Source organism: Patagioenas fasciata, chromosome 7, assembly GCF_037038585.1.
Source record: "Patagioenas fasciata isolate bPatFas1 chromosome 7, bPatFas1.hap1, whole genome shotgun sequence".
Taxonomy (NCBI): Eukaryota; Metazoa; Chordata; class Aves; order Columbiformes; family Columbidae; genus Patagioenas; species Patagioenas fasciata.
In genome coordinates, this window is record NC_092526.1 from 30165152 (window position 1) to 30191902 (window position 26751).

At 36.0% G+C, this 26751-nt stretch overlaps 1 protein-coding gene across 1 annotated transcript in view; it reads left to right on the plus strand.

Moving 5' to 3' along the window:
* Positions 1-23744, plus strand: part of LOC136103420 (baculoviral IAP repeat-containing protein 5.1-like) — a 163581-nt gene extending 139837 nt beyond the window's left edge. The window contains exon 2 of the transcript XR_011739883.1: positions 23526-23744. The gene's annotated coding sequence lies outside the window, so the exon portion shown is untranslated. The remainder of the gene's footprint in view (positions 1-23525) is intronic.
* The last annotated feature ends 3007 nt before the right edge of the window (positions 23745-26751 follow it).

The window sequence follows — 26751 nt, forward strand, 5'->3', positions numbered from 1 at the left end:
TATAAGAAAGCTAATGGAAAAAGAAACTACACAGTGTGCATAAGTTCCATAAATACCATTTTATAAGAAAGTCAAAGGACATAAAATTTTTCCATTACAGCTAGAACTCCTGTTGAATGTAATGATGAAAGGTAATAGTCCCATTTTCACCTAATGTTCTTGCAAAATTTGGGGGTGAAGAAGTATTTTAAATTAAACACTTCTTTTCAAAAAACATGAAGAGTTGCAAGAATAGTTTCTGAGAATTAGATGTGAAACAAGTATCTGGAAAAGTTATTTGCCTACTCAGGTCACGGTCTTATGTGCTGTTGTGCTAAATAGAAAAATCAATCCAGGAAGGTTTTGAAACCAGGTGTTGAACTGATGTCAAAACAGTAGGACAATATCAAGGACCTTCACAATACAAATGGAGTTGTTGAGGATTTCTAACTCCCTTTTAATGATTTCCCTTTCTTTTTTTTTTTTTTTTTTTAATTATACTTGGACTGCGTTTTCTTGAGTTTTTTCTTTGTTATAGAGAAGTGTTTAACTTCAGTTATATTGCTGCTTAGGACAACGCTGGTAGAATCTCCAGGCAACAGGAAGTCAAGGCTTTCTCTGATGTCAAAATCAAAAGAGTCCAAAGAGAAATATTCTTAATATTATAAGAACACTCAAAAAAAGTATGTAAACTACATTTTCAAACAGTATTAGGGAAACTGAGCTCTTAAAAAGGGTGCTAATGTGGCATTGGAGCTGCTTGTTGCATGGAAAGTAGATTTTCCTCTGTGCATCTTGGCAGTTGCAGATAAAGCCTGGAGGATTCAGTTTTGACTAAATCAGAAAGATATAGTTTGTCTTAATTTCTGCTTGGAATAATTTAGGATGCACTTATAATAAAGTCAAAATGTATTACAAATAAATGAAAATAGTTACAAAATAACCACGTTCATCAAGTCATTAAAGTCATTTCTGGTAAAAAACAGCTTTATTTTGGCTAAGTCTGTTATGTGTAACATAGCTGGGCTGGTTTTTATTACCATAGAGGGTCATGTTTTCAACAGCAACTGCTACAATTACTTGCAAGATATAGACTAAATGGGGATGAATTCTTACAAATAGTTTGAAACAGAAGTTCTTCAAGTATCATATATACAGAGCTGCTGATTTATTGAACAGCTTAGAGCAATGGTGTAATTGGCTGTATCTTTTATCCTGTTTTCTTTGATCCCATCTCACTGGAGTGAGGAACTGCTTGCCATTTTCGAATAAGATGCAGTCCCTGAAGTTTCACAACCAAGGCTTTTATTTAAGTTCAGAATGAACTGAAGCTGAGGGAGGAGTGTTTAATGGAACATTGTCCATTTGGGATTGCAGGAAAAGTGGCAGCCTGCCTTGCTTTTCATTGATTTAAAACCTCTTTTTAAAAAGCGATACCTGATTACTTTTCAAAGCTGTGTCAGTTAGGAATCCCCTTTGGGGCTCTGAGAGGATCACAAGTACTTTTCATGAAGGACAGAAACGATAAAAATGTAAAAAGAGGTTTTCTTCTATTACAGTATTTGGCTTGTTATAATGTTTCATTTGACTGTTATGAAGAATGAAATTGTGAAATTGCTTAAAATTAATCCTAGTTATTGTTTGACCATATTTGTTATACATTTGCTTTTTGCCAACAGATGATAGGTTAAAAAAGCAAAACAGAGGAATAAACTTTTTTTAGATAACAAGTACTGTTAAGCGCTAAAGCAGTTCATTTGGAATTCTCAGATGGATTCTTGTCCTTTTTCTCCCCTAAAGTTACTAATTATTGATGATAAGTTTTGCATCTATAATCAATAATATAGAAGAGGTTCTTTCAAGAGGGGAGAAGATTGATTTTATCAGTTCCATCTGACTGAAACTGAGTCAGTTTTACAGACTAGAATGATGTAGAAAAATTTAGTAAAAGTAGGCTTGGTAATGCACTTATAATTACTTTGCAGTACAGTATGCTGAGCTATAGAGTAGAATATATAGAATTTGCTGTCCTCATTGCTGTCTTACACAGATTCCAAATATGAGAGGTTTTTTCTACTGAAATAATCTTTGACTTTTTCATGTTAGATAATCTCTTGAAAAATGTATTGTTGATCTGTTCTGATGCCTCTGACTTTGCAGGATAAATTGAATACATAAATGTTATTTTTTACAGGACAGTACAGATATACAAAAAACACTTACTAGTGAAGAAAAAATAGAATGTTCTGTTGATGCAATAGGATAGATTCATACCAAGGCACTTGTAATAAATTCAGACAGATATAATGGCAAATCTTGTGGTGATTTCATAGCAAATTACATCAGTATTATAATAGGCATTTTATTAATTTCAGTATGGGTTGTGGCATTCTAATTTTCCAGGACAGAAATACGATGGAACAGTCACAACAGAAGTTTGTCTCTGAAATACAATGTATTCAGTGTCCTTGGCTGCCATTGAAATGACTGTCTTGAACATTCAGAAAAGTCTGGAATGGAGAGAATGGTAGTTTCATCGCTAATAAAAGAGATGCCACATTTGGGATGTTCACTGGTGCAGGAAACAAGGGCATTTCATTTCAGTTCACCTTAATAATTCAAATCTCAGCTGTCAATAGGTGTGCAGTTCTCCTTGTAAGTCTCTCTATGAACTGCTCAAATATAAAGGAATCAAAGTCAATGAGGAAAGAGAAGTTGGAAAGGTCCTTTCATCTGACATGTTATTTGGACATTGAACTGAGTAAACTAATTATTTTCCCTTTCTAGCACCTCCAGACTTTACACCCCTTAACAACTGAGGGTCATCTGTGTGACTCCTAATCCTTCCTTTTGTCTTTACCTGCTCCAAAAGGAACCTCCCAGCACAAAACTTAGAGTATCACATATGTGGGGTCAGAAGGGACCTCAGCAGAGTATCTAGAGCATTTGCTCTTCTTCAGAAACAGGATCTGATACAGTCTTGACATGTTTGAAATGTAGACCTCCTCTTTTTAATTGAGAAAACATGAAACAACTCCTTCTTGAGTTAAAATGACTGTTTCATGGTACAACTTTCAAAAAGTACTTGCATTTACAATTTGCTCTTCACACCAGTCACACTGCTTAGCTTGTATCTTCCAGAGGCACATCTCCATGTTGAGATAAGAACAAATGATTGAAATTGCTAGGCTGAGCTATTATACAAAAACATTCCACTTAAGTCAACATATTTATGCGAGTGCAAATGGGGAGCAACTGTGAACAGAGTTAGATTGTAATTTGGAATTAGGGGTGATGGTTTCAGTAACATGAGTTGAAAGCATTCAAAAGCCTGGCAGATTTTCCAGATTAAGTCCTCATATATACAGATGAAATTTAGTATACTCTGATATTATTGCTGAATTCAACAATTGAATGAGATTATGTTCTGGCCCTAAGAAGTTGTTGTGACGTAATTATGGTTTGTTTGCAAAGTGAACACTCAAAAGACAGCATAAAGTCTTATGGTATACCAGTTGCTTTTATTTTTTTCTCTGTATACTCATCATGTGTATCAGAGAGGTGAGAGCAGGCAAAAAAAAAAAAAAACAACCTGCTTCAAACAAGTCTGAGATAAAACTGAAGTTTTACTGTCAACATGTATCTGAAATAATCATTTCATGTAGATTTTACTGCAATTTTCCCATTATTTTCATCTGTCTGAAAGCAGTTCTCTTTAGCCATTTACCAAATGCTTCTGAGGTTTGCATACTGGAGGCTGCCTGTCTACCAGCAGAATTTCTGGACAGTGTGGGTTGGCTCCTGCCCCAAGGAAGGACCCAAAACATTTTCCCAGTAAAAGAACAAGTCTTTCTTTTGCCCACTGAGCACAGCTGTTGCCATGGGGAATGTGCTGTATCCAGTGAGGTTTTGGCTGATAGAAGCTTGAGGTGCCTCTCTCTTGCTCCTATTGATTTAGCCCCTTTGGAAACCATTAAGTATTTTCAATTATTTGTCCTTTCTTTTTTCTTTTTTTTTTTTTCTTTTTATAACAATAAGGACATTTTGTATTTACCAGTGATATGATTATATTTTGTAGTGTGGTAGTCAGATCCTGTTGTAAATTTAACAATTCCCAGTCTCGAATGGCAGAGAGCATTATCTTAAACAGAGGATGGTCGTCAGTCTCTGCCTGCCCCTGCCAGACCCATCTGCAACACCTTCAGTGGCTTCCCATGCCAGCCTCTGCTCTGCAGAACATTCCTGCACCCTGGTCATCTTGACAGGTCTTTTGGGTGAAGAAATGCAGTGGATGAGCCAGCAAGTTTGTGTCTCCTATAAGATGGGGACCGACTTTTTAGCAGGGCCTGTTGCAATAGGGCAAGGTGTGATGGTTTTAAACTAATACAGTGGACATGCGGGCAAGATATGAGAGAGAAATTTTTTACAATGAGGGTGGTGAAACACTGACTCAGGTTGCTCAGACAGGTGGTGGATGCCCCATCCCTGGAGACATCCCAGCCCAGGCTGGACGGAGCTCTGAGCAACCTGGTCTGGGTGAAGATGTCCCTGCTCATGGCAGGGGTTGGACAGGGGTGATGAGTTTTGAAGGTCCTTTCCAACCCGAACTGTTCTGTGATTCTATGAAAATCGGACAGAACTGCTTCATAAGGCTGTCATTGGTCCCAGCCTCAAGAAAAGCAGCAGCAAGGAAATGTGATTCTTCAGGCTGCTCTTTCTTGGCTCCCCTCCCCTATTCCATGTCTCTCTCCAGATCTTCTCAGATTTCTTATTCTCCACCTCCTTCCACAAGCAATAAACCTGCAATTGGATCTGAAATTCAGGACTGCATTTGGAAGATCATATGGCAAAGAAAATATCTATGAAGCTTTGCTTATCTTTGAGGGTTGTGTCTGTGAGCTAATAGCGGATGTGATGTTGCAAAATAGGTGGACAAAAAGGAAAATATTTCTTGCAGAAAGACAGGAAAAAAAAAGTCATTTCTTTCTCGATAAATCAAAAAGTAAAAATAATTGAAAAAAAATTGAAGACCTGTAAATGGCTAAGCAATGTATTAACTTATTCAAGCAGCAGAGATCTTATTAATTTTTCCCTAAGAGAGCTCTATTACTGCCTTGTGTTCTCTTTTTCACTGTTGGAAGGGTTGGAAATAGAGCATGTCAGTCAGTGATGCAAAACAATCTTCATCTACATCTCCAGTCAGTAACCTTGTATGTTCTAGATTATGACTGCAAAATAAAATCTTTACAGAAAATGTCCTCAGAAAAGTCTTGCCATTTTGGTCAATTTCCTTCCAATTGTTGAGCTGATACTTAATACTATTGGCAATAGTCTCTGGAAAATATTTGCTGATCAGGACAGCTGTCTGAATTAATGCATCTTAAATTAATAAACAGTATACTTAGATTTCAGCTAACTTCCCCCCCCACCCTCCCCTTTGGGACTTCGTTTTCTCCCCAAAAAGAACCTGTTTTTGATGTGTCTTGACTGATAATACGGGACAGACAGGAAAGTTTTTTTGCTGGTATTAATTTTAATAAGTATTAATAAAACCTAGTTCTCTAAGGATAATGTTTTATTAATGGCTAGATATGATACCCTGTATTCCTCCTGGTGTTTAAACTCTAATTCACTCTGTAATATTGGTATAAGAGTTTGACAGAAGAGAAATTTATCTTATTTGAACAATTGAATCACTGTCTGAGGGTAGGTCTACATTTTTTCTACTCTTCCTGACTCTTACTGTATTTCAAAGAACGGGGTGAGGGTTGTATACTAAAACCAAGATGCAGTTCCTCTTTGCAAGCTTAATCTTGCCTGCAATTTAGTTCATTTATCAGCTTTGAAAATGCTGCTTAAAATCCAGTATTCTCAATTCTCTATCCTTACAGTTTTGATTTGAAAAAATTACATTCTCATCAGAGAATTTACTGCAGATATGTTTATGTGACATTACATTTTATGTAATAAAAAAGAAATACCATTCTTAGCTATTCTTTTTGAAATTACAAAACCATATATTATAGAAGACGGTACAGAGATTTAAATCCGAGCAGTGTTGTAGAAAGAGCAATTTGCAAAGAAATGTAGATATTTAAGCACATGTTTATAACTGCTTGTCAGAGCACATTATTTTGCTACTAAGATTTATGTTTGATACAGACAAATGTGGCTACTGTTTGTAAAACAGAACAAAAAATAGTACAGGGCTAGCTCTTTAGCTCTACAAATTTTGGTAATGTTTGGCATACATTCCTTCCTCTATTAAATGATCTTTACAGAAAAATTAATGTCCAATTTAAGGTACAGGCTGATCTTCATGCTTAAAAATATGCCCTAGTGATAGCTTTTATCAAAGCCTTGTTAGCACAAAGAGAAAATCTTACAAATACAAAGCATTTCCTTTTGCTGCCTTTGTGTTTGAAAGATGGAAGCTCTCTTCTTTAGTTCACATCTTTTGTTTTGTTGAGTTTGTTGGTTGGTTGATTTTTAGTCAATTACCAATTAGTATCAAGAACAAAGAAATGGAAGTACTGTAAAAGATGGGGCTCTTAATCATAAGTTGCACCTTCTTCATCACTAGATCATAGCTGATACTCAGGGAGGGGAAATATTGTCAGAGCAAGTATCAGAATGATAGTTTAGCTGATAAATCAGCACCTTGGGATTTCTTGCACTTGTTTGTGTCTGCTAATAGCCCTGATTGATCTTCTTTCATGTACACTTGTAGCATTCAAAGGAACTTGTGGCAAGAAATACTACAATTTAATTAAAAAAAAAAAAAAAAAAAAAAAAGGAAAACAAAGAATTGCTCTTTAACCCCTAAGCTGTTTATTCATATAGTGAGAGAAGGGTTTTTGTATTTCTTAAGCAAAGCTTTTTTTTAATACTCCGTATATTTTGATATACATATAATATTCAAATATATTAGTCATAAAATACGGTTAGAATTTTAAAAAAATAATGCATTTTATTGCTTGAAAACTCTATTTGTTGTTTTTACAGCCATGTAACAAATTACCAGTTCTCCCCAGACACTGAAATCTGATTCAAACTTGCCTTACGTGTTCCATTTCATTTGTCAGAGACAATATTAAGTGGTGTTTATACAAATAGTCTCTCTAGGATTTTTAGTTTATTTTGTGACAGTGACTATATTTGCAATCAATGGATAGCCCTGCAAAATAACCTATTGGAAAAATACCCATAGTTAATTTAAGGACATCAGATGATATTTGTTCAACCTATTAAAGTAGCAAGCATATCAACTGAAGTGACAGCTGTATCACTCAGTGTCATTGCAGGCAATGACATATGGTGAAACATAAGGACAGACACACAAATATGCATTTTATCAGAACCAGGGCATTGCCTAACTTTGAACAAACCCTTTGTTAGCACAGCTGTACTTAAACAGTAGCACATTAACTTCAATATTTATCTGTCAGAGTTGTTTCTTAAATGAACAAATAGAAGTTACCCTCTTAAAGCGAGAAAAATGGTTGATAAATTGTAGAATAGAATTGCTAAGAATGAAGAAAAGCTTCGCTGGCCTCAATAGAGATGGTGGTCATTCAAAAATGTGTTGCACAGTAGTGCACGGTCAAGATCTGGGAGGGGGCAGGGAGGAGAAAAAGAGCAAGAGGTTAAGTACATTAAGTACATTGCGTTTGTCCAGTTTCTGAGTATATAATCCGTTTTATAAATAAGCCACTGTGAAGTTATGGTACTTCCCTGAAGGAAAGATCAGCCTTCAACTGAGATGGCATCATGTATTGGTCGTACTCTACTTCTTATGGGAAGGCAGAGAGGGGAAAATATCACAATATTAGAGAATATCATCCTTTGTCTGTTTAAAATGGGGGGGAAAAAAAAAAATCAAAGTTGCTTCCATTTTCTATTTGAAAAATAATATAAATGAAGAATACATGTAAAGATTTAAATAACTACTGTAGTAAGAGAAATTAATGTATTTCTAAGCTGGCTTTTCAGAAAAAGCAATGTTTTACCTCAAACAAGCTTAATGTTAGAAAGATTTTGGCAAATCTTGTTGGCTGTTAAAGAAACATCCAATAAAGCATATTCTCCTTGGTAAAATATACTTCATGCATTTGACTGAGAGTATTGGCTCTTTTTTATTGAGAATGAGAGAAGAGATTCCTGACTTAAACAGTAGATAACCTTACCAGTGTTTCTTTGGGGGAAGCTACTGGCAATAACTCATCTTGGTGTCCTGCTGCGGTATCTACAGCAAAGCAGGGGATCTGATCCTGTGCTGGTCACAGGGCTTCCACACAGAAGACACATTTGAGTTTTATCACCTGATGGCTGCTGGGCTCAACTCATCCAGGTGCATCTTCTCCTGTTTCCTCCTCACACCTGTCTCTCATTCCTAAATGCAGCAGCCTCCAGGAAGTACAAAATGTTGATTATAGTTTTAAGACACCAGTTTCATAAGTAACTTTACACTTACATAGGTTTTGTGACATGAGGGGAATTATGAAAGAGCAGGAATAGCCCTGTGGTAACATTTTCCCCCAGGCCTTTTTCCTGAAGGAGATAAAATAGTCACTCTGTTGTTCTGAGTATTTCTCTAGCCCCAAAAATACTGGGTTTGTCTGCTTCGTGTCATCAGACCAGTGCAAAATAACTGAGCAGGGGATGCAGCCTGGTCCCAAAACTATGTTGATTTCACAGTCTGTACTACTTGAGATAACACAAAAATCTTCACAAATATATCAATAGAACATATTTAGTGCTGTGTAGCTTCTTAACCATTTAAACAGGATGATTTGAGCTTGTTCTCCATTCTTTTTCTTCTTCTTTATCAAGTACAGACCATATAGTTTAAAAAGTGGGGGTTGCCTTCAGAGGGTTCCTGGCCAATATTGAAGTAATTCAGTATTAGTATCTAAATCCCCACAGAAGCACAAGTCAAGCTGACGTATTATGCATGAGTTGGTAGATTCTCCATATGCTGTTTTTACTTACTCCTCGAGGCATTGTGCTATAAATAACAGGAACTGAAATGCAAAGGAGCACTCCTCAGGGACAATAAAAGTAATAATTCAGAGACTGATTTATAAATATGGCTGGAGGGGACCCATTGTGATTGCAGAGCTTGGTCTTCTGCAAGCCACAAACTTTTCTTCTGTTAATCCCTACTGAAAATAGGTGTAGTTTTTCATTTATCCAAATAATATAGAAGTGGGGACTTCCTTTAAGGAGGAAAGGAAGAAAATTAAAAAGAACTGTAAACCACACACAAGAAACAACTGTCTTTGCAAATCGTTTTTTTTTTCACTTAGTAGTGAAGAGAACTGAGGTGAGATGATTCATCTGAAAAACTAGGCAAGGTAGTATCAATAGAAAAGACTTCTCAGGCTTACTTGAACTCTTCTGAGTTCTTAACTTTCATTTATAGCATTAGGTGTATTAGTATAAATATTGGTTTGGGTTTTTTTGGTACTTGTATGGAACATTGAAATAGTAATATTTTTTTTTCTCTTAAATAAGCATATATTTTTAAGAAATACATATTAGCTAAAATTAGTATTTGATTTGCTGTATAAGTAATAGACAAGTTTAAGAGTTGTCTTTCATCATTGACTGTGTAGGACATTTATACAACCAGATGTTGACCCCAGGCAGTGCTACAGGCTCGGGGAAGAATGACTGGAAAGCTGCCTGGCAGAAAGAGATCTGGGGGTGTTGATTGACTGCTAGCTGAACATGAAGCAGCAGTGTGCCCAGGTGGCCAAAAAGACCAACAGCATCCTGGCTTGTATCAGGAATAGTGTGGCCAGCATGACTAGAGAAGTGATTCTGCCACTGTACTCAGCACTGGTGAGGTCCCACCTTGAATCCTGTGTTCAGTTTTGGGCCCCTCATCATAAGAAGGACATTGAAATACTGGAGAGAGTGCAGAGGAGGTGACAAAGCTGGTGAGGGGCCTGGTGCACAAGTCTGATGGGAGCAGCTGAGGGACCTGGGGAGTTCAGGCTGAAGGAGACTGAGGGGAGACCTTGTTGCTGTTTACAACTATCTGAAAGGAGGTTGTAGCATGGAGGGGGTTGGTCTCTTTTCCCAAGTAGCAAGTGATAGGAGAAGAGGAAATGGCCCCAAGTTGTACCAGGGGAGATTTAGATTGGATATGAGGAAAAAATTCTTCACAGAAAGGGTTATCGGGCATTGGAACAGGCTGCCCAGGGCAGTGGTGGAGTCACCATCCCTGGAGGTATTTAAAAGGCATTTAGATTAGGTTCTTAGGGACATGGTTTAGAGCTAGAGTTAGCTTAGGTTATGGTTGGACTCAATGATCCTGAGGCTCTATTCCAACTTAAATGATTCTATGATTCTAGATACGTGAAGGTAAGTAGATAACGAAACACCCAGAAGCTGTAGAACAGTTCTGTCCATCTCCAGATCCAGCATGCACCCCCATGATATTCTGGCTGTATTTAAGGGCCCAGCCTGGGTGTCTCCTCCGTGGGCACGTGCTGTGGGAGATCTGGAAGTAGCCCCAGCAGATCTGCTGGGCGGGTTGGTCTGGGGACAAGAGGGGACACTGGGGGTGCAAGTGTCCTGCCCTGCTTTAAATAAGTCTGTGCGGGCAACACATGTGCCCAGTATATCCGTCTCCTGAATTAGAAGCACATTTTCACTGGGGCTACATCCTTCTAGTTGTAATGATAACAGGAATTGTAATAAACAGTCATACTTTAAGTTCTCAGTAGAGGTGCTCAGTACTGTTGACTTTTTACTGCTCTATCTCACTGGATTTTTTTTACATAACTGTATTTATTGTGCTATGCAATACAACACATGAACTATGAATAATTTGTTGAATCAAGCCTGTGATTTTTCTCAGAATGAGCTTTGATTTGTCTAGTGTAAAATACTATTTTTTTAAAAAGTCAGTATTTTGCATTCTGAGAGATTACTTCTGCTATAGATTCTGGACTCACCTCATGAATTCTATTAAATCAGAGTCATAAACTGGATTCATAGGTTCTGTTATAGGTTACATTATATTCTGGAAAAAAGTTGCAAAGTTATTTATTGACTTCATTTTCCCAACAGATTACTCTTGCCTGCATCATGAACAAATGGGGTTTTATTGTCATTGAGTGGTTTTTGGGCTCTTTATGTGATCAAACAGAAATTGGAAAAAACAGGTCTTTATAATTTAGATTACTTCATATCAACTTGCAAGGCTTAAAGGACTAACAAATAATCAATATTTATACTGGCATTTTAGAAGACTATAATAAATTAAAGATATATATATACACACACACACATCCAAGTTATAGATAATTATATGACATAGTTATTAAAATTTCTGTAAGTCTTCCAAATTCTTAAGGAATGCTTTTTCCTACCATGTGAAATCATGATTTATAGTCTATATATCAGCATCTTTGTTATGAAACTGTTTTTGTGTTGATTTCAAGTAATTAGAGTAGCACCTGTTTCAGGTATCTCCAAGATGTTTTATAGTACTCCCAGCATGCTGTTACAAGTTTTAGAAGGCTTTTAAGGGGCTTTCATGGACTGTGTAAAGAACCTGTGACATGTATTCCAGTTATCCTCTGAAAAACTGCTAAACATTATGATTCTCTGACACTAATATTGTCTTTCTAGGTTCTCCTATAATCATCGTTTGTATAGAGAAAAAAATAAGCTACTACAGTAATGAAGTATTCCAAAATAACAAGAAAATATACTCTGTAATACAGACTATATGTAAAATTTTAATCTGCTACATTTTTATTCCGCATTTAATACTGTGGCAAATAATTGCATGTAAATAGATGCACTAATAAGAGCTGATTAAAATGCATTAATTTTACATCACCAAATAATCATCATTAATTCAATTCCATTACACCATAAAATGGCTAATTTCTTTTTAACCAGTTCACGTTCAAATTGATAAAGGAGACAAAAGTAGTTTAGAAAATCTCATTAAATGTGTCAAGATGTATTCTGATATTTTTGTGTGTGAAGTTTATTTCTTTAATCAATTAAAATGTAATAAACACTATGATAAGACAATATTGAAAATACACAGGCAAACACAAATAATAAAATGCAAAGGGAAGCATCTCCTAGTAACAGTAATTCTCTCAGTTTGCGTGCAGCAGGTTTATTCCCTGGAGGTTATGCTTTAAACTGCTGTGCCTAGCACTGGTATTAAATCCCAAGCAGAGCTAGTGATATACCTGTAGCTTTAATTTATGGCTGCTGTATTTTAGGATCTGCACAAATTAGATAGCATTCCTTATTTACTACATTGTCAAGCACATTTTTTTGTAATCAGATTATCTATTTTTTTTTTTTACTAGTTTGTGCTAATTTTCTGTCACGCTAATTTTCTGTCACACCAATTTCTCAAAGTCCTTCCTGAGACATTCAAGTAACACTGTATTTCTAGCATGACGATTGCTCAGAAAAGAAAAAAAAAAATCTCTGTTATTCTAATAATCATTATTTATCTACTAGTTTCTACCTTCTGTTCTCTTAGAACACCCAATGTTTGCTCATGAAATAGGGAGTTAATTGACTTAATGAGTCATTCAGAATGGCTTCCGTAGATCTAATTTATTAATAATTCAGAGGACTACTCAAATGGCTGCTGCTTTCTATGGGATAGAATAGCTACTGTATAGTGAAAATATCACTTGAGGGCATGGTTAGAAATCTGCAATTGTTTTAAAAAATATTTTGCTGCTAGTCTTTCAGGAGGTAAGCAGATAATATAACATTAATCACAGAGATTTATAAACTCATAGAAGAGGTGATGTGAATTCAGTGTTCATATCAGGGTCTTTAGAAGCATTAATTTATTTTTCCAGTATATCAGCTATATGTGTGTAAGGGTCAGCGTTCTCACTTTTATTTCTAAGTGCAACTCAGATCTGAGGCGTGACATCTCCCCTCCTATTTTCTTGGCAGACAGGAGTTAGAAGTGTGGTGTGTTCTGAAGATATCAATATCACGGTTTGGATGGGATTTAATAAATTAAATTGTGTAACAATCAAATAATATATTGTAACTTAAAACCACATGGAAATGTCAGCACTTGCTTTATGAGTTTGTAGACATTTTTGGGATCATTCAGGAAGGCTGCAGATTTCAGTAAATTCTGAAATCTAACAAATAACAGGGTTTCTTAAAACCCTGGTAAAGTATTTTAATCCTAGTAAAAGCAGTGGGAATGGGCAAGGACAAGTAAAAGCTAAAGCATAAGGTTTTAAAAGAATTCATTTATGAAAAATAAATTAAAAAACCTTGGTACCTAGGTCTTCATTGTTGTATTTCTAAATATAATCAGAATGTAAATTTATTTAATTATTAATCTGATTATTTTTAAGCCTGTTCAGTATTCTTCTTTTAAGAACTTTGTCATCTGTCTTCCTACACCATGTAGATGTTCTACTTTTATGAAAAGGAAAATTGCACTTTTAAGTCAAAAAAATGAAGTGTTTTTATCCATCATTGCAGCAAAATAGAATGCTTTGTCATTTTATTCAATCACATTTCTATAACCACACATAAAATAGAGACAGAGTGAGAACAAATTATACCTAGCCAGAGATTTGTATATATTCCCTTCTTCTGTTCTTACATTCATCTGCTTCTCCATGTATTGAGATTATACATTACTCCAATAAGTTAAAGATTTTTACAGTGCTGCAAGTAAAAGCCTTCGAATTAGAGCAATTTGAAGAGACAATCTGATGCAATGTAACAAGTTAATCTGAAATAATAAGAGAAACAGTATCTTATGATAAAAGAAACAGTCTTACTACTATCAAATTTAAAAATATGTAAGTATATGAATTTGGGATAATGTCACCAGAACCCTCATTACGGATTCTTATTTTGTCTTCGTAACATCTGTCATTATCAAAATGAAATTCAGCAGTCATTATTGTAGTCCCTGTTGTTAGAAAAAAAATTACTCTGTATATCTTAGTATGGCAGTTAAAAATCCCTGTGGGGAATTTAATTTGGATCCTTTATAGCAGCAGCATAAACTAATATATTCCGAGAAAGTTAAATTGTCTGTGACTGTTCTAACAGCATGTTAGATAAATCCCAAAGTGTCACCTCAAAAAAGTCAAATGTCATGGGTTACAAAGCTGAAATAAGAACTGCATTTTAATTCGTCTGTAACATTTTAAGCCATAAAGCACATTATGAGCTGGCATCGCACTGTCCCTGTTTATATATGCCACTAAACTGTGTACAAGGCATTTAAGTTAATACTGTGATTACACACATACTGGAGCCAGGCACGTGAAAAAGAATTAAAGCTGGTTGTAATGGTTGAATCAGCTCCACATGTAGCTCATTTGCACGCATGCATGTTAGCAAAGCATTGGGTGTTCTGGATCTCCTCAGCTCTTGCAATCAGTGCTGTGGTTTCTGTGCTGCCCCGAGATTCTCCTGGTGGCATTGTTCCTACTCAAGGCATTGCTCACAAAGGGTACTGACATCTATACGGGTGTTTGGGTGTATGCCCGTTACTTCACACGGAGAATATCTGACCTCTTTCTATAAGAAATCCATTCACAAGTGTCTGTGCAATACTTCTCTGCTTTGCAATCCTCTCTTGTTGGATTCTTTAAGCTTTTTCCTGTTCCTCATGTTTATAGGATATGATGCCAATGATGATTGTTGCATTTCAAATGTCAGTGGTAGTTGTATTAATGTTTCATTCAAATCAAAGGTTCAGGTTTGGCAGATCTCAGTGTATCTATTGAAGACTGAAAGACAGTCCAAATCCTTTGCACTTGATAAAAGGTGGGAAATAAAAACATTTTTTGAACAAATAGTCTGATAGATATGTCATTAAAGGGAAGATGAAGTGTGGGTAACCACCAGTGATCACTCCACATATGCACTTTGCTGGTGTATTTTCTTTTTAATATTAGTATTTACTGTTCCTGAATCTTCTGGTGAAAGGAAAAAGTATGTTTGACAGTTACAAATAATTTTAAAAATTATTTAAATGTATCAAATTTAATTTTTATTACAGTCTGTATTTCAAAAATTAATCAATATATTTAACTGTATTCATCTAAAATGACATGTTTTCAGCATTTAGTAACTAAAGTTAATATTGATAGGAGCACATTCTGAAGTTCTGGATATATTATAATACCTGTAGGAGTTCGCATGAAAAGAGACATCAACACACTGAACCATAAATCTCATCCAGGCTTGAAAGGTGAGCTAAAAGACATATATAACTCCTAATAAACATGTCTGGGTGAATCTCCCTGTAGTTGGTTCTTACTCTCTAAAACACAATAAGCAGCACAACTGATCTGAGCAATGCCAAGGAAGGGCTGTTTGAGTCTGTGGCAACCCTGTGTTCCCGTTTGAGAGGTTTCCTACAATGAAAGTACTTTTTAGTACTCCTGACAGACGTGCACGCACACACATCTTGCTTTGTTTTAATTTATTCTTTTAGTTTTGGAGTGTTCTTTGTTATTGTCCTCATTTGAAATGTACTTTCAGTCTTTTACATCTGTTATGTCTCCAAATTTTTGTGAGTTCTTTATTCATATTAAAAAGCCCCAAAGCTTACTTGCCTGCCCATGGAGTTTCTTATGCTACCAACCCTCCAATTTACACTTAAAAATCAAGATAAAAATTGGCTGCTTTGTTAATCAGTGAGGAAAAAAAAAAAAAGCTGTAAAGAAGACTCTAGACATCAAAATGCATTTCCTTTGCTTAGATAGTTTGCAACCTTGGTAAGACCACAGAAATAAGCGTGGGAAGCTGTTGCCTGTGATACAGAACGATTAAACTGTTCTCCTTGCAGAAAAAGCGGTGATCACAACATCTCACATCTGTTCTTGTTCAACCTTAGAGCATAAAAGGAAATGAGATATTATAGGGGAAAAAAAACCCAACAGCTCAGCGTGCTGCTGCACCGGATTGCAGATTCTACAGTTTTCTCCCTGCTGTGAAATCACTTTCCATACTGGTTTAGAAATTATAACAAATGTAGCACTGTCCTAAATGTGTATTTAAGTACAAGACAGAAGTAGTGCAAACTGCTGTTAGATGGTCTGACAAAATGTTTCCAGAATGTTCCTCTGAAGGCATCAAAGCTTCTTTATGGCCTGATTACTCCTGGATATAGCAGTGAGTACTGATGACAAATGTGGCTTGGAAAGGAAGAGTCTTTCGTATCCCCCTCATTTAAAGATTAATTCCATGTAAAATCAACCTGCTTTCCCTTACTCTGTCAGTGTTTATCATTTACCTACTTAGAGCATACTCCAGGGGTTAAAAAATGAGTTCATTAATCTCACTTGATTTCTGGGGCACAAGAAGGAGTGGGTAGAATTCTCATTAATTTAATCCGTAGCCTACATTAAGGTCTCGGGAGAGAGTCAGCATTGCCGTGCTGTTGAACAGTTAAACTCTACATACCAAATATCTTGACTTTTGTTCCTAAAGTTACTTGGCTGTGGAAGTCTAATTTATCTCCCTCCAAATTACAAAAATTTGCTCTTCTTCGTAGAGGCCAGTATGAGAAGAGCATAAAAATAATTACCCGTTTCCTTGAAAGAATAAGATGATAAGAGAGTAATCTTTTTTCAGGATATCAGAGAATAATTTTCGTGAGGTAAAAAGTATTTTATGTCCTTTGTAACAAGTTTACTAGACTAAAATAGGTGAGACATGGAGGATAGTTTTTTGGGTTTGTTCCTCTTAAGTAGATTATTCTAATGTTTAACCCCAAAGTCGAGGTATATGTATTATCATAACACAGTACTCCCAAACCACAATTTTTTCCATTCTCTTGTATGCCAGAAGCTTCAAGGGCATCATTATATTCTCATTGTTTCATCCATACTATCAGCTGGAGCTTAGTCTTCCGCATCATTCTCATTAACGTGTTTTAAGATCTCCCATTTTCTGTTTACGTGGTACATTTTATCAGCTGTGTCTTCATTAGCAAGGCATGGGGTGCAACAGCTGAATTTTGTGGAGTAAAACCACGGGTGGTGGGGAGGTCCATGATGTGCATTTTTGAGCTTTAACTGTAGACTCTTCTCCTTTGGTTGTATATAAACTCTCTGCTGTGTTGGTGCCAGCTGCTAAACAGGGTCAATTACACTTTGCCCTATAAAATTTTCATGAGCTCTGTATGCAAAATAATTGTTCTAAGAAACAAAGACAAAAAGAAATATCAGTCCAGTACATGGTTCCTTTAGGTGTTTAATGGTTACTCTAATTTTCAAGGGTGCCAGATAACATCATTTACAACCAATATAATTTAACATAGGAATAGAAGATTATTTACCTTGCCTATTGTTGGAAAAGTAGCAGTGACTTTTGACTAAATGACCTTGAATTTTTGAAAAAGTGTGCTATTAAATCTAAATAAGCATTATATTATTAAAACATTTTGAAACCATTATTATGAAGTAATGCTTATTGTTAATTCAAGACTTCTTTTTTTTTTTTTTTCTTTTTGGATTAGAGTAAGTTAAATGTAAAGAACAGTAACTGGCTTCTTAAAAACAAAGAAAAGTTTCAGAAAACAGCATTTAAAAATGTTGTTTTCTTTTTTAGACATTTATAATTAAAATGTCATTTTAAAAATGACAGCCAAAATTATGTAAAGATAGGTCTATTGTCCTGCTATTACTTCCAACAGATAGGATGAGGTTGTAGAGAAAAATACAATTAAAATACTATTGTAATGGAAAAATTTAAAATTAGAGCTTCCCTATGGTGTAGCTTTCTGCTCACTTGTAGCAGGGTGCTGAGGGAAAGAAATGGGAACCCAAGATGTTAAAGGCAAATATAACTGGAATTCAAGAAAAACATTGAATATCTTTGGACAAATAACATCATCAAATGAGAATGAATGAATATCGGCAGAGGGATCTACATGTATGTGCTCTAGTGAGCAGATCTGTGAGAAAAACAGTATCAGTTTAATATTAAGAAAGAGAGTTCATAAGCAGCGGGAAAGGAGAGGGACTGGAAGAAGGGAGGAGCAAGTCATATTTGTTTTCATAGAAACACAATTTTAATACCTATTTCCCATCTGGGTTGCAATAGATAAAGCTGAAGAGAGCTGCCAGTTATCTGAATTGATACATGGTTGGTTTGAATAAAGAAGAGTTCTGTAATTTATTTTGTGGAGCTATTTTTCAGCTGTTTGTAGCCGCCACATCTAATTGTGCTTGTGTAGTCCTTTAATTTGCATGAAAGAAGATAATATAATTGAAAAACTCAGGAGGAAGACAAGTTCAGATTGCTACCACGGGCAATTTAATTTGTTATTAATTGAATGCAAATGAACCTGGCACCTATGTTTTATTTGTTTCACTCTGTTTGAAATTGGAAAGGTCTTGTAACACAGCTAAGTGTGTGATAAACAGAGGTGTTAAATTAAACTATTGTTCTCCCTGATGCTCCTCTAGAACAAGCAAGTTTGTAAAACTGGGTGACTATAAATAGATACATGTGGTGAAGCATCCTCAAAAGGCAAACCTCTAAAACAGTGAGGAAGTGATTTGCATATTCAAGTTCCTTTGAGAACTGTGACTGGACTCTTTGACCCTTTGTGGCCAGTTATTTGGTGTGGTTTCCATGCAGAATGGGTAAAACTTTTGTGCACTAAAGCTCACACAGCAATTTTTGGCTTAAAATCAAGGGGCAGAGTCTGCTTTCTGCATCTGCTCCCGGTTGTGTTGCCAGTACAACTAGATGCAAGTACATGAAGGAGTGTTTTATTATCACTGATGTTCCTGAGAAAATGGCATAAATAGCTAAAATGGTTATCCATGACGGTGTTAGAGACGTGCAGAAATTTATGGCTTATTTTGAGTGCTAAAATAAGTTTTGAAACAACTATCTGTGTTCATAGAAGTTACATATTATTTTGGCCTTAGTGGTTAGTTCTTCAAAGTAGAAATAATGATACTTAGCCTGGAGGGTTAAATTGTATGACTTACATGGCTGATTTATATTATTGGGTTATTTATGGTATTTTATTATGCTTCAGAATAAAACTAAGCTCTCTTAAAAAAAAAAAAAAATCCAAGGACAGTTTGATGTCTTTCTCTTCTGAAAAATTGCTTTCCTTTTGGCTTAATCTTAATTTATTTTACCTTTAAAATATGTACAACCTGGAAAGCAAATAGAGCAAAAGTCTAGTGGAACATAGTACTTAAAACATATCTCTAACTTGAAAGTATTGACCACAGATACAGGCCCACAAATCATCTTGCCTGTGCACAGCATGCTTCTACTACTTGTTTGAAGGACAACCCTTGTTGCTGAATGTGGAATAAAAGAAATAAAATACAGAATGAAGTAGCTTGACTTTGACAACCTCCTCGTTTGATTCAAGATTAACAGTGTGCATATGCTCAAAAATATTAATATGGTTGGCTTATGTGGAACTGACTGCATATTGACTTAAAAGTTGAACAGAAATTTGGCTTATTCTATTTGTATTTATCAGGTAAGGTAGCATGAAAAACTATTGCATGAACTCAAATGAATTTGAGGGTGTTTCTGTCTGAAGGAACACATTTTAAAAGAGAAAAAAAAAAATAATGTATGTACTATAATTCAGTGTTGCTATATTTATTTACAACAATGTCTTGTAAACAACTTGGACCTTTCACTCCTAAAATGTGGAATACATTTCCAGATAATCCATAAACTTGTATACTTGTTTTAAATCCATAGTTGCAGATGGAAGAGTCTGAGGCTCAGAATATTCTGGTGGGAGAGAGCTGGCAGCTCCTGGGGGAGAGTGGGGTCGGATGAGATTTTCTTCCATATTGCTTTTCAGTGCATGTTACTTGTTGCTGAATCGCAGGTTTTGAACAAGTGATGTGCAAGCTACATATGTGAAAAATTTGGTAGCCAAACTGCTTTCCCAATTAACACTCTAGTTTTGGATCAGGATATCGACATGCTGTGGTACAGAAGGTTAACTGATGCCTTGCAGGTGAGCATGCAGAATCTAGTTATTTTCTAGGTTTTATTCCTATTATATCATTCTGTGGGATACACACAAGTGAATGATAAAACTGATTGAAGCCAATTCCTAACTGTTTCATCCAAGAATTTTCACGATATTTTAGCACCTCCTCACTGTGTTTCTTATCCCAGCTTAGTGACAGACATGAAAATTAATGAAGGTGTAATTTGCCTCTCATTCTCCTCTGCTATAAAGCAACAGAAATAGGTAGATAGTTTGAAAACTAAGCTTGATCTCTAAGTTAGCTTAGCAAGTTGACAACAGAAAAATTTGAATAGATTAATTTGAATTATGATTAATGCTGTGTTAAGAAGAAAAAATAAATTTGCTCTAATAAGTTATAGTATTTGGCTCTTTAAGAGACTGAAATTCTCCAGAGCTGACTCTCCAACAGAGAGAGCAAAATCTCTATCTTTTGATGCCTTTTCTTCATACTCTGCGTCTCTTAAATTATCTAAGCTCTAAAGCATTATTTTTATTTTCTTCTACTTTAGTCCATGACTGGTGTACTGCTATTTTGTGTACACTTGCTATATGTTTTTATCTTGGCTGAAGGAAGATAATGGTTCTGCTAGTGACTCCATGGAAAAAGAGAATCCATTTCTAAGATGAAATGAAGAAATGGGCATGTTATTGTGCTGGATCAGAGAAATTACTGTTATCTGTGCTCTTTCTTGTAGCATGGAGCAAAATCTCTCCAAGACCTTTTGTCAAGAGCAGAGCTCAGCTCTCCATCATGAGTCTTCCTGGATTTAACACTTAGTCTTCTCTGATAACATGTATATGTTGATTTTATACCCTTTGCTCATTTTCTGGAGTGATGTTTCTTTCCTCTGAGTGAGCAGAGACCCCCAGATGGCCTTATCATACCACCCAGTAATCTCTTTTGACTGGACTTGGCCTTCTTGTGCTTCTGAACCTCCTTGTTTCTTAGGGTGATACTCATTGTGCTTAAACCCGTTATTTAAAAATTAATATGTAAGGACAAGTGAAGATATTCAATCTTCAAGAAGCATCAACCTGATACTTTCTGAACACCGATTTAATGGAAAAACCTTAAGATCATTTTACACAGCACTTTTGTTGGTATCTATTTTGGAGTGCTTGAAGCAGTATATCCCCTTGGGGCTGGCAGGTCAATGGCTGCGGCACTTCCACTCATCAATCCCCATCCTTTGGGTGCTACCCCACCTGCCACACACAGTGGGGTGACACTGTGGCTGTTTACAGTGGGGACAATTCCCAGGAGCCCGAGACAGGCACCCTGCCCTATAGCCCATTGCAGCTTTGTTATTAGGCTTAATCGTATTTCTAGTAAGTAATGAAATGTATGATCATATTAGCGTCTTCTAGATAGTGTCAGTGAACACATCTGCTAATATGGAAAAGTAATATCCAAACAAAGTTTCCATATGAAACTAATCTGTTATTTCTATCAGCTGGCATACATTTAGTTGTGGTTTAGTGTCAAAATTAGCCCTCAAAATTCATACTGGGTGTAATAAAATGGGTGCAATAAAACCTTTTTAAGAGTTTTACTATCCATCTCAAGAAAAAAAAGAATTGCATTAAATGGTAAAGGCCCAAATCAATTGTCTTTAGTAGAATATTTGGCTTTTTAATCATTAACATAAAGGACTGGGAAAGTGACATCACTTTTTCAGAGGAAGAAAAAGGAAAATGGTTTCAAATATTTTCCTCAAGTAGCAAACTACACACTAAGATATTTTCAGCTAAAAGATATGACACAGTAGTCTTCAAATTGTATCATGGAAAATAGTGCCATTCAAGGAGGTATCCCTATTTAAGCTCAACTGCTAATGCTTATAAAAATAGCACAATGTTTTAGGTACTCTCCAAAGAAACTGCAATTACAGGGTTGCTAAACCATTTGTTATGCCAATATCATTCCATATGCCAGTATCTGAAAATGTATCTAAAAATATATCTGAACTAGATACATTTTTAATCCCTGATTCTGTAATTCCAGGGATTGTTTATCCTTTGCAGAGTGGTGTTTCTAAGTGTTTGAATCAGGTATTGCAAAATGAAAAATCACAATTCGCTAACTAAAGTAATTCATCGGAACCACTTGTCAGATGGAAAGTATTTTGAAATATATATGAAGTGCAGAACAACTTTTTTGTTTTGCATCTGTAGACTAAAACCATGATGCCAGATTTTCAGGAAAGACTTTCTGAAGTGTACCTCTAAGGTAAATTAATTGAATTATACACAAGTAATTTAATATCAGTAAATTAAAATAGATCAATTAATTAAAGGAATAATGTATATTTAATAAATAGAGAAAATATGACATTATTACCAGAATACAATACCAAAATTTAAAAAACTAAAAGCTGCATAATTAACCTGGTTTTCTCTTTTGGAAATATTTCTTTTGATCAGCCCTGTAGTATGGGAGCCTTCAGTTATCTATCTGTGTGAGAATTTGATTAATTCAAATTTACAGAGACTTGTTTATCAGTAGATATGTCATCTCAGTAACTTTGTCAACAATTGAGAAAGAAAAACAAGCAAACATTTCGTCTAATATCTGACTAAACTATTGCACGTCTATTTCATTAACAAGATATCCAGACAATTAGTACTTGATTATTAGTGGTCATAAAAAGACTGATTGCTCTGAAAGGGCTGTGGTTATGAGTCTCAGTATTAAAAGCTATTAATTTTTAACACGTTACTTTTTTGTGGCTTTTCTCCATTTTTTCCAATCTTCCCATTTTCCTCATGATGTTACTCCCCCCCCCCACCATGACGTTTTATGCATAATCTATTCTACTTTGTTCTGGGATATTTTCCAAGCTGTTGCAATCTTTTTACTCTGTTTCCTCACAATTTATGTCTAAAGCCTAAATCTTAGATACGTTGGTTTTGAAGGAAAAAGCGAAACAAAAACATCCACAAACAAAAAAACACACAGACACAAACAAAACAGAACACAAACAACAAACAAACACAAAAAAACACACACAAACAAAAAAATGCAACAAATTTTTTAAACTAAAAAGTAGTATTCAAACAGACTGTTGGTTTTTAAAACATTAAAAAATAAAAGTTTTGTCCTTAAGAGCTGTAATTACTCAAGTAACATTGAAAATTTAAGCCAGATGCTCAGTGGTTGTAAATCAGTGATGCTCTACTGGAGTCAGACAAGAACCTGAGCTAAAATGGGCTGCCTTACATTACATTTGTCTGCAGTTTCAACTTCATTTCCTTTGGATGACAGTGTAGCACCTTCCTGAGGAAGATGTGGTACCTTTTACTGCCAAGTAATCCATCCTCTTTGAAGTAAGGGCTGAGTAAGGGCACAGCAGCCTTGCCCTTAAGAAGTTACAGTAGCACAACTACTTCAAAATAAAAAGAGGAGGGGGAAGAAGTAATGTAGTGAGAACACTTGCTCCCTGTCTCAAGTTGGTGAAATTTATTTTCTGATTATTAATTTTTAAAACCACTTATTTTTTATTGACTTTTTTCATTGTAGCTTGCCAGCTGTCCATTGTCTGACAAGGACTCCCTGCTGGATGTTGGCCCTGGGCTAAAGAGATGACATGCCTGTCCTCGTCTTTGCTTTATCTTCAGTCTGGTCAGATTGTTTGAAAACCCTGTATGGAGTTTACCAGGGAGAAGCAGAGCTCAAAAAGCAGAACACACTCCATACCCGAAATCTGTTGGATGTTCGCCTCTCCGGCACATGAGGAGTTGAAGGTGAGATCAACTAAGTGCATGGGGGTAATGCCACAAATGTGCTGTCAACTCTGTCGTGGGCTGGTCCCAGTTTGGGACTCACCTGACCCTGTGTCACGTAAAAAGCCCTATAGATTTTCCTCTGCTGTACTGGAAAGTTCTGAATTGTGATGCTTTGACACATGGCTTTCAAGACTGAACTTTTTCAAACAAACTTGGGCAAATCATGGCTAGGGGATACTTTTACCTCTTCTTCATTTTCTCAACAACATCAAGAGGCAGCAAGAGGTCTCTGTAGGTGCAGTCCCACGTGATTTTAAGATCAAATTCCCCCAGCAAAACTGGGAATATGCAGTTATTTGGTAAGCATGTCTGCAGAATTTCTAACATTCATTTCTTGTCACTGGGAGAGTTTCCAGCGCTGTTGCTACTGCTGGATTTATGCCATGGAAGGGAAAAAACCACATACACGTGGCCTTTACTCTTGTCTACAGTATACACACAGGACTGTGAACAAAGAATTTTGTCACAATGTCCCATATTCCTCTATTTCTCTCAGGAAGATTCATTTGTCCAGTTTCTCTCAAGCCCAAATACATGTATTATGTTCTCACGTGCCTCACTCTCAAAGGAGGTCCTGCTTTTATTAACGAAATAAGGATGCCACAAGAAAGAACTGTTTTATTTTGTTATTGTGGTGGCTAGGATCATGGCCTACTGACTCTGCGTAACTTAATGTAAAATAAAATTAATCATTTTAGCATTAGATGAATGAGCAGCTTCTGTTCCATCTGCAAAGAAGTAAATGCACAAATCTCTTGAACTCCTTGGGTAGTGACTGAACCAACCTATGATGGAGTGGCAGTCCCAGTGCTTTGTAGCATGACCTCTGTGTTGTTTAAGTGTATTTGCTACAACTATATTTTCTAGCAGCTTTTAGGTCTGCGCTGGCAGCTTCTTGAATGACCTTGCTTGTTCTGTTGGCTGCCCGTGTGGCTGACTGCTGTGCTGGTTGTGGCGAAGCCTGTGGTCCTAGTGACAGATTTCTAGCACAGATTTCCGATGTATTGGTTTGCCCTTGTGGGTAACTCTCTCTTTCATTCTCTCTGATTCAAAAAGATTGAGGGGAATGCTGAATGTAGGATTTTGACTAACTTGAGCTCTGCTAATGCTTCACAAGACAGAGATATGGAGTTATTTTTATAATGCAGGAGTACAGAGTATTTTCTCCTTGTAGCTAAGGATATTTTAAATGGCTTTTCTTAACCTTCCAGAACTTAATATTTAAATTCAACCAAGGTCATATCCCCAGAATGTAACAGATGAAAATTTTAGTAAAATATGTACCCACTAAGTGAAGGCAGAAAAAACAGCAATAGCTTGCTGCAGTATGGACTTAAGTTCTAATGAAACTGGTATATAACTGTATAAAATCCTCAGATATACTTTTTCCATATGCACATCTATTTATTTATATATGCATATAAATCAAAGTTTAACATCAGGATTGATTAGGAGTGTGCTGTTATCACTAACTTTAACATCATGCGTTTTTAGGCAGAGGTATGTTGTAGGGATATATTGGGGCTTTACTCAGAACTAGCAATTAACTAAAAGGGTCAGTTGTCTAACTGAATTATCTAACTAAAAGAGTCCATTTTCTCTGTTAATAGAGGATGGGTTGTGGTATAGCTGAAGGAGTTGGTCCTCCTTCCTCCCTTTGTACTGATGATGCAGACTTTGGGATCGGTTGAGCAGCTTGTTTTTACGTTAGAGGGGGTTTAAGTTTTACTCCCAGAAAGGAGATTTTGAATCTCTTCCTGTTACATATAAACCCAAAGTAGGAATTATCCTAGAATGGTCACTAGATAACAGGCTTAGATTTAACCGTGTGTTAAGGGAGGTATTCATGCACACATATGCACTGAGCTAGCATAGATAGAAACAGATCTTTGTGCATATGTTAATATGTATGATACATCATATGCTCTGCTTGTACCTCAGGACTAATCAAATGAAGGAATTAATTTTATTGGTTTCTTCACACACACACACACACACACACACACACACACACACACAGACAAAGGCTACCGAGAATCTGAGAATGTCCCTGTGAGATATGATTAAGTTCTATAGTATAAACTTCACCTTGGGTGTGGGCTTCAAAAGCACTTCAGAAAGAGATTACACAAGAGCACTCTGTATTACAAAAGGCTAACCATCCTCCAGTCAGCATTAAAGGTTTTATTTTCAAGGCAATCCTTTGAGGGCAAAAAGAAAAGATAAGAAACTCAAAGGTCAAATAATTCAACTACTTTTCTATGTTTCCATTTCCTTACATGTCCTTTTTTCACTTTTTTATATTTTGCCATTATGTAGAGTCCTTTTTTAGCCATAGAAGTTCCAGAGCCTAGTGTCAAAAAGCTGGAGTTTCCTGTAAGAGAGGGTTTTTTTTTTACATAATGACTTCACTACCTAACAAACCTTGAACTATTTAGTATGGGAAGCATTCTTGTTTTTCAGATAACAAAAACTCATCTGCAGTATTTTTTCCATAGCCATGTAATGAGGCTTGTAGAAACATGACACAAAGAAATAAAAGGAATAAATCAAATTGTAAGGAAAAAACTTCAAGGTTCTGACAGTAGAAATGACAAACAACAGGGAGCTCTGCAGCTTTCCTCATTGTCAACTGAAACTAATTTCTTTTTCTGCTACTTAGGAGAATATTTTAGGACAATATCTTCTTGCCCTTAGTTGACAGTGCAGGCTAGGGACTCCAAGAAGAGATGCTTGGAAATCTTCAGAGTTCATTTTGACAGGTATAGGAGCTAAAGTTGTAGCTAAAGAAAGAGGCTGGTTTTACTGACACTTCCATAAGGTATTTACTTTTTAGATCATAATTTTGCAGCTTGCAAAATGCTTTATAAATGCAAAAAATGCTTATAATGGACTTGTGGGATAGAGGATACATGTCCTCAAACTTGTGAATGCCAGAGGGCTCCTACCTTGGAAGGGAG